The sequence below is a fragment of the Protomyctophum bolini genome (genome assembly GCF_963924005.1).
Source record: "Protomyctophum bolini genome assembly, chromosome: 10".
Classification (NCBI taxonomy): Eukaryota; Metazoa; Chordata; class Actinopteri; order Myctophiformes; family Myctophidae; genus Protomyctophum; species Protomyctophum bolini.
In genome coordinates, this window is record NC_137871.1 from 12,245,753 (window position 1) to 12,255,396 (window position 9,644).

The 9,644-nt window shown below is 45.4% G+C and overlaps 1 long non-coding RNA gene across 1 annotated transcript in view; it reads right to left on the reverse strand.

Annotated features, from left to right (window-relative positions):
- The window catches only part of LOC308322782, a 486,306-nt gene that overhangs the window by 199,925 nt on the left and 276,737 nt on the right, over positions 1-9,644 (reverse strand). The window lies entirely within an intron of this gene.

A 9,644-nucleotide genomic window follows, 5' to 3' on the forward strand; every position in this document is an offset into this window, starting at 1 on the left:
GTGTGTGTGTGTGTGTGTGTGTGTGTGTGTGTGTGTGTGTGTGTGTGTGTGTGTGTGTGTGTGTGTGTGTGTGTGTGTGTGTGTGTGTGTGTGTGTGTGTGTGTGTGTCTCTCTCTCTCTCTCTCTCTCTCTCTCTCTCTCTCTCGGGAAGAAACTCACCAGCTGATGTTTTCCTTCACTGTGATGTTTCGCTGAATTGATGCTGCTTCGTTTAACTGCCCACCCCCCTCCCCTCCCCTCCCCCGCAACCCCACACCCACCCACTGCTCTTCCACACAGTTCTCTCTCTTTCTGGGAGTGAGTGGGAGCACCTGTGTGTGTGTGTGTGTGTGTGTGTGTGTGTGTATGTATGTATGTGTGGGGAGGAAGTAACACTACACACGTGCAGTATAGCAAGGTAAGACCGCTGCTGACGAAAAGAAAAATTGACTTTGAGTTTGATGTCAAAACGACTTTGACGACAATGTGATGAAGATGATGATGATGAAGAGCAGTGGAGGAGCTGTGTGTGTGTGTGTGTGTGTGTGTGTGTGTGTGTGTGTGTGTGTGTGTGTGTGTGTGTGTGTGTGTGTGTATATGAGGGGGTGGGGGTTGGGGGGGTTCCCCAGTTGAAACAGAGAAGCTGCATTACAGAGCATTTCCATGGATATATCTCCTCTGAAAAGACATTGTGGAAATTGTACCATATTGTATTTATTTCATCTAATTTTTAAGATTATATTTTTTCTTTGGAGTTCTGTATATATTGACATTAAAGATCATTATTGACATGCATCATGGTCTGACCTCGGCTGCTCTGTTGTACCATATGACGATAATACTAAACTTTAACTTCAATATAACTGTTATATTAAAGTGCTTTAGACAATTTAAGAGCAAAATGAGATACTATGCAGTGGTATTAAAGCTGCAATCCATAAGTCTCATGTTGAACCCGGGTCCCTCCCGCATGGGAGAACCAACTCCTGCAGTAGTGGTTCAAAGTGTGGACTCTCGGGGGGTCCTTGAAGGGGTTCCAGGGCGTCCCCACACTGCCCAGCTAGTTAACCCATTCTGACCTGAGATCAGATTCTAAAAATGTCTGACAGTTTTCCATTCCGTTCTTATTAACGGGCCCGGAAATTAAGATCCCCCCCCCCCCAATCCAAAGTTCCAGCGCTCACCCAGCAGTCTGCTGTCACCCTGGCAGATATGTTGATCTGTTCCAAAGCGCCAGCGCTCACCCAGCAGTCTGCTGTCACCCAGGCAGATATGTTGATCTGTTCCAAAGCGCCAGCGCTCACCCAGCAGTCTGCTGTCACCCAGGCGGATGCGTGCATACGACCTCGACCCTCAGGAGTTTGACTGGTTATTAATCTTGACAACACAAATCTTGAATGTTGGTCCTTGGCTCAAATTCATTCTCAGATGTACACCGGACCAGTACATATATCCATTGGGGGTCCTTTAACCCATTCTGACCGGGCACCCATTTTGGTGTTAGCATCATGTTATGCTTTACCTATTGAAAAATAGCAGATCTACAAGCTCATATCGCGCCACCGAGTGGCGCGATACGAGCTTGTAGGTCTGCTATTTTTGAAAAATTCGAAGAACGACTGAACATTTTTAGAATCTGATCTCAGGTCAGAATGGGTTCATCAGACCCAGTGTGTGTCCAGTGGAAACCTCGTATGAATCTGATCTCAGGTCAGAATGGGTTAAATGAAAAGCTTTAAGAAGGATTATTCAAGAGGGAATTCCTGCTTGTCTGTAAATATTAGGTTTTTTTTGTCATTAGTTGCCAACTGCAAAGTGCATGCGGGGTTTTACTGGGCAGCTCCAAGTGACCCAACAGTAGAAAAGAACGAGACAGTGGCTGTACTGGTCATCTCCCAGTTTACCAACCGTAGAAGACTGGTTGTACTGGCCTGGGCGTCTCCCACTGTGACTAACGGTATAGAACACTAGTTGTACTGGAGTGGAGAACTCCCAGCTGTGTCGGTATTAACCCATTCTGACCTGAGATCAGATTCATACGAGGTTTCCACTGGACACACACTGGATCTGATTGACCCATTCTGACCTGAGATCAGATTCTAAAAATGTCAGTCGTTCTTCGAATTTTTCAAAAATAGCAGACCTACAAGCTCGTATCGCGCCACTCGGTGGCGCGATACGAGCTTGTAGATCTGCTATTTTTCAATACATAAAGCGTAACATGATGCTAACACCAAAATGGGTGCCCGGTCAGAATGGGTTAAGCTGGCAGTCAGTCACATTTCCATTGACTAATGTCTTCCTGGAACATAAGCGACAATGACTAAGATACTCCTCTAGGTGGCGATACTGTCCAGCACATGAGGCACACTAAACGGCATCCTGCAATATGGTCCTCTCTCTCTTATGGAAATCGCCCTAGCATTTTCATCCTTTAGTTTACACACATGTCCCATGAGAATAGCTGATCCTCTAACCACTGACGTGTGTGTGTGTGTGTGTGTGTGTGTGTGTGTGTGTGTCGGCCATGTCATGGCTAGAACAGCACAGGATGGACGTTTTAACTGTGAGGCAGATGGATGGAGGCACAAACACACACATCGCCCCGTTCACCAGCTGTTGTCCTCTATGCTTTTACATACAACAGGACGGACAGACCCCCCCCCCCCCCCCCTCTCTCTCTCTTACACACACGCGCTGTAAGCTATTTTCGGCACATGACAACATTGTAGGATGGAGCATAAATGTGGACGTTATTTAGATGCCAGGGTGCTGGGAGGTGGTGCTAATTGCTTTGACATATTGCTCCTTTGTTTTAGCCTCGCAGTGTTAATCAGGCTATCCCGTGCTAATAAATCTCCGTTCCGGCCATGGGGGGGGGGCCCCATGGTGCGGGAAAGCTTTGGCATCTCCAGATCGGGACGATAAGGGGGAGACGCTCCATAGTTGTTGTCATTAGATTTCCCATATATAGTCCTCTCTGGCTGGGCGTGCATTAACGCAGGGTCCCACCCAGCGCCCCCCCCGCTCAGGTGTGTGTCAATCTATTTATCCTCATTAACCAGCCTCGGTCTCCCCAAAGTCAGCCAATTAACACTCTGCTCCTAATGAAGCCATTAGCTGTCAGATGAAGCACGGGCCTCTGTCTGTCACCACACCACTCTCTCTCTGTGCGCGCGAGAGAGAGTATATCCACTCTGTTCATAAAAGCAGGATAATTAATGAAGCGAGGGTGAGTGATAATGAGTTAACCCATTCTGACCGGGCACCCATTTTGGTGTTAGCATCATGTTATGCTTTACCTATTGAAAAATAGCAGATCTACAAGCTCATATCGCGCCACCGAGTGGCGCGATACGAGCTTGTAGGTCTGCTATTTTTGAAAAATTCGAAGAACGACTGACATTTTTAGAATCTGATCTCAGGTCAGAATGGGTTCATCAGACCAGTGTGTGTCCCGTGGAAACCTCTTATGAATCTGATCTCAGGTCAGAATGGGTTAATGTGATACAAGTAGAGCGAGAGCTGATCGTTCCTTCTGTCTCAGATGAAGATATCGGACACGTCGGTGCACTCTCGCTGTCTCTGCTCTCGTTGTATAGCTATAAGTGCCTGTCACTATCTGCAGTGCACACTATATGCAGATGCCCTGCTTAATATAGTAGCCTATATACTACAGTCAGCGTCACACAGAAGCATCAGAAGTACCAGATACACCAGTGGTTGAAGGTTCCCAAACTTTTTCATGCCAAGGACCCTCAAATGGACACTAATTAGCCCACGGACCTCCCCATGTGAAAAGGTATGCCAGGGACCCCTCCATAAGAGAAGATTTTTATGTCTATATAGCAGTGAATTTCAATTCAACCCGTTTAATTTCCAGGACCCCCCAGTTTGACATGCATTATTCTACGGACCCCCATTTAATAGCATTTCTATCTCTGGGACGCCCAATTTATATTATAAAATCAATGCTAATTTAACTCTTGAGAGCGTACAAATGGAACCCGTTGAGGTCCATTTGGTCCCATTTGTACACTCTCCGAGTTACAGACCCGCATAAGGGTCCATTTGGTTCAAAATGATCATCTAGCTGGGTCCCCCCTGGAACTCAAGTACCCCTGGGGGTCCCCGGACCCCACTTTGGGAACCGCTGAGATACACAACCCAAATGTTGTCCTTGGCGTATGTTTTCTAACGGGGGTTTGCGGGATAATGAGTATAATTTTGGGGGTCCTTGACATGAAAAGGTGTGTGAACCACTGGCCTACACCATACATGGATGATGGGCCTCTGGCGGAGCGGGGGCTACATGCGGCCCCCACCTTCGCTTCATGCCGCCCGCAGGTTAATATATACGATTATTAATATATTATAGTAATATTATGCAATGTGGCTCTCTGGAGTGATGTGGAAATATAGTGGCCCTCTCCATTGTCAAAGTTGCCTCCCCTGGCCTACACACGACATGATATGGAATTGGTGCACGTGCATTCATCATCACCCCATGAGGCAGTACAGTTGACCCATGGTATGTTTCTTTATCATTTCAGTTCAACAGCTTAAATTCTGACCTGAGATCAGATTCTAAAAATGTCTTCTTACATCCTGACAGTTTTCTGAAAAAGCTACGTTTCTATGTCAGTGGTTCTTCGATTTTTCAAAAATAGCAGACCTACAAGCTCGTAGCGCCACTCGGTGTCTTGTAGATCTATTTTTCAATAGCTAAAGCATATAGCGTAATGCTAACACCAAAAGGGGTTCCCGCCCAGAATGGGTTAACATTTCATTACTCCCCTGAAGCAAGCCAAGGGTCACATTTTGGACCCTTTGGACATGCATCGTTGTGTTTCGGCTGGTCATAGCACACAAAGTACATTTGGTACTACGGACCACACGTCAAAGCAACAACATTAAAATATGTGAAATATCGATTATACGAAGGGGAAATAAAAAAGAGCTCTCCCGTATCTGCGAGGTTCCAACGATAACTGTATAGCGGAGAAAAGCTCTGTGACATTCTGTACATGTTTGTGTTTCCATTCCACATGGATCCGTAAAAACAAAACCTAGTATAGCCTATTGTTCTTCCAGAGGATCGGAGCTCTCTGGAGGGGCTGGTGTAGACACTGTCAGTAACCTCTGCCTGGATGCGTGTTCTCTCTCCTGGCCTCGCCTGGCCCTGATGCTCCCCGGCCCGCCCATATCTGCAGAGCGCGGCGCTGAGGATGTGAAATTGATTTCTGGTAACACGATTAATCTTATTGCAGATTCCCTGCTGCCTGCCTCTCTCCCTCTCCCTCTCCCTCTCTCTCTCCCCCACTCTTTTGCACTCCCTCCCTCTGTCTCTCAACCCCCCCCCCCTTCCCCCTGCTCTGTGCTCCCCCAGTCTTCTACCCCCCTCTCATCTGCTCCGACAACAGAATAGATTCTTCGGAGGCGGTCCTATATATGCTACTGTACTGTCAGGATCTCTGCTCTCCTGTAATCATTTATCAACCATCAACCATGTCATATTCACTTCTGGAAAGACGACCTTCATGGCTCCTCTCCCAGCTGAGAGGAGATCCAGGATGCTGCTGGCTATTTTTAGAGACGTGCAGGAACACATCAAATATATGGGGAAAAACTTGAAAAGTGTGCCCCTCAGATCGCAGATCGCCTCCAGACCGGGTTGCCATGTCACACTATACGGGGACACGAGGAAGCTATACAGGAGAAATAGAGTTTGTACAACAGACTACATGTGTGGCGGCCCATATATGAGCAGAGGTGAAAGCCCTCGTTTCAATGAGTCATGAATTGACACATTGGGTGCAGATCTGTGATACGACTCGGAGTAACAGCCTAGTAGCCAAAAAGTGAACCCGGACATGTTGAGTACACCAGCGTTTTATGTTATGTTTGATGACGACATTGGCCGTTTTTTAGCCCAATGAGTGTTTTTTTTTTGTGCAAAACTAATGCTTGGAATGGAATGGATTCAGCATCATGAAAACCCCCTAGTTTGACATGTCACATGCTACATAAAGCATGATGAAGCTTTGAATATTTTGCCTTCTATATAGGTTGTAATTGGTATGGTCACATATTATGCCAATTATGAAAATTGCTCAACATATGCAAGTTAGCATCCGGCAGTTTCTATACATGCTGGGGACCCATACTAAACATTTCTAACATAAAACCTTGGTGTACTCAACATGTCCAGGTTCACAATGGGGCTCTATGGGCTGGCTACTAGACTATAACGTCAAGCTTCATACTATTTTCAGCAACGGGACTTGGTGTAGAGAGGAAAATAGGGAGGGGGGCTAGGGGGATTCCAGTCAACAAAGTACACTGGGTTTAAAATGGGTTCTATTGGCCATATGCAGACCATGGCCATCTTGCCATTAAAGGGATAGTTCAGATTCTTATTTATTTAAAGGACCACGTCACCACTTTTCAACCTATCTTCATATAACAGGTCCTCACTAATAATCATGATAAAATGGCACAATTATTTTCTACTCTGTGTCTCATTACAGGAGGGCTGTGGGCAACTGATGTCCAGCAGTGACATCATCATTAGGCGTTTGTATTATCGTGAGAACGATGGCTTCCATTTTCTCATTGTAACTTCAGAACGAGAAAGCCTGAAGTTTGTATTAGCTTGGATTCCTCATCGATGATGTCACTGCCAATAACTGCCAATACTAGTTATTGGCAGGGTGGTAATAACTAGGTGCAATTTGCCACTGACAGCCCAATACATCCAAACAGAGAAGTCTTGTCTGATTGTATTAACTTGCAAAGTGTTTGTTTCATAAAAATCTACTGCAGACATGTTATGAGCTACTTTCTGTTAACCCATTATGGGCGGGAACCCCTTTTAGTGTTAGCATTATGTTATGCTTTAGCTATTGAAAAATAGCAGATCTACAAGTTCATAGCGCGCCACCGAGTGGCACGCTACAAGCTTGCAGGTCTGCTATTTTAGAAAAATCGAAGAACGACTGACATATAGAAACATGGCTTTTTCAGAAAACTGTCAGGATGTAGAAGACATTTTTAGAATCTGATCTCAGGTCAAGAAGGGAAATTCCATGCAGATGAGTGTTTGAGTTTGGAAGTACTCGTTGGATATCACTCAACATCCCTGCGTACACCATCTGTTTTCAATTTGCGCATAATGCAGGAGGCAGCACTGCAGTTGCTTTACTGAAAATGAGTGCCTCCAAACTCCAATGGCAAGATGGCCGCAGTCTGCACATGGTCAATAGAGGCCCCTCAACATGACATTCAAATTTGGGTATGATTGGATGGTGGAGCATTTTTTTTGTACAATCATTTGTCAAGTCCCACATGTGGTCCCGCCCCTCTTCGTCGTGCCCATTGGTTCCTGTCCTACCATTGTTTTTCAGTTGCCTTGTATTGCTATTTAATGTATGACCAAAACGTAAGGTGACGACATAAATCGGTGAACATAAATGAGAGGAAAAAATAGAAATACTTGTACGTGGGTTGTTTTTTGTTTTTTCAAAAAAAGAAGTTATATAATTAGTAAAGTAGCTAGCAGGCTGCAGCAGCCATTTGGCAGTCCATGCAGACCACAGTATGCACATGTGTAAAAAACTGTCTCCGTGATTTCAAACTGTGTTTTGTGTGTTTGTGTGGTGAGTGACACCCTGTCATTTCAGGCGAGTGCGGTCGGTGAGTAGACGTCTCTCACATGCCATCTTCTCTCAGAGCCTCTGGTACAGTACAACCATACTTATATCTGTAAGTAAGTCCTGAGCTGAAGACTCTATATATGAGTTATGATATCATTTATAGTACAGTATATACATTACACATAGGCCTATACAATCAAAAAAGAGTGGACTGTTATTGTGCGTGTTTGTCCGTGCTGCTTTTCCCTGCAGTTGTCCAATTGCCTCCAAACTTGCCAAAAAATAATGTGAAGTGAGTGCTGAGCGGTGCCTTTGGATCCATCTATCTAAATGCACCATGTACGTGTGTACGTCTGCAATCCACGTAACTCGAGAACCATTCGCCGTACCGACTTCAAATTTGACACACGTGTTCCACACCACCACAGGGAGTGCAGTGCACGGTCTTGAGTTGATGGGATACACCGTTGTCCAGAAACACCACAAAAGCCTCTGCCCAGGCTCTGGACCGGGCCCAAATGAACCAATTGATCACACCTGATCACCTCTAGACCTAGATATATGGAGCTGGCATGTTTCTGACAACTGCATAGACTCCATATTTTGGGCATGCCTGACAAAGATTTCAATTCCAATTATTACTATAGAGGACCGCTCTAGTAGTAATAATAATCCTAATAATAATAATAAGGCATTTTTATTATTAGTTACACAAAAAAATCGGCTTCCCATTCTGCACCTGTAACCCCACACGATACTTTCAAAGCCCGGGTTACGGGCTTTAGACATATTGCAGAGACACGCGCGGCCAGTCATTGGAGCAGTTGGCACCCCTCAAAAATCAGCCATGGGTCGGTCTGGCCTTTGAACTTCCACTGTCTTGAAGGTATATGGGGATGCCATCTTTTTGTGCCCTGCGGCATTTCAGTCGTGCTGTATCCTATAACAACCTCCCTCTCGAGTCATACCGATTAAATAATCATTAGAGCTGTATTAATGAGACGTCCGTCTCGGCAAGACTTGCGTCAATTAGCTGCCGTACTCAAATACGGCATGACGGCCTAACGACGTGAATCTTGAGTGTTTTGTATATTCAGCTGTGAGTGTTAATTTCTCTGTGCATGTTTTGCAGATGGACGTGCAGCGTAGAGAGAGTCACGGTGATGCTTTGATTGGTCTTAAATTGTAGCTACCAACATACTAAATAGCGGATGTACATACTGTAGGTATAAGCCGATCCACGACATGTCACATTGTGACGTATTTTGTAGATTGGCTATTTTCCCTTCCTATTTTATTCATAACGCCAGCTTTAATGTACAATGTGGGTGCTTCATAATCTTTTCTCTTTTTTTGGTAAATTGAATGCCCTACTACTAATTCATCATAAAATGTACAATAATAATAAAAGGGGACTTCTTTTTATTTTTACATACAATATTTCCATGCACACTCCTTCAGCTGCAGTGTTCCTCCAGTATCTTTCAGAGCAGACGTCAGCAGACATGTGCTCTTCTAGTGGACAGACAGATCTGATCTCCATGGGGCCCCTGGGAGCCTGGTCCCCTCAGCAGCACCTGCCCAGGGGATGGTGATACGTAGGTCCCCCCCCCCCTCCTCTCTACAGACACATACACACACACACACACACACACACACACACACACACACACACACACACACACACACACACACACACACACACACACACACACACAAATATGTGCATTTATTATGTATTCTATCTATTCCATATCCTATTTATTTTTGCATGGTCTTCTATGACACCGAAATTGACAACGAAAATGGGAATGAAAAGAGATCATTTGATTGGCCATGCTTGAATCCACCTACAACACTCCAACTGGCACTCCAACACTCCAGCCCCCCCCCCCCAAAGCCGGATGCGCCACAGTGGATTCAAACCGTTAAGAGTATATATGAATATAGGCGGCACCCGGAGGACACCCTGACGCGAAATGGACATAGGGGCCGAATCTGGTATTGCAG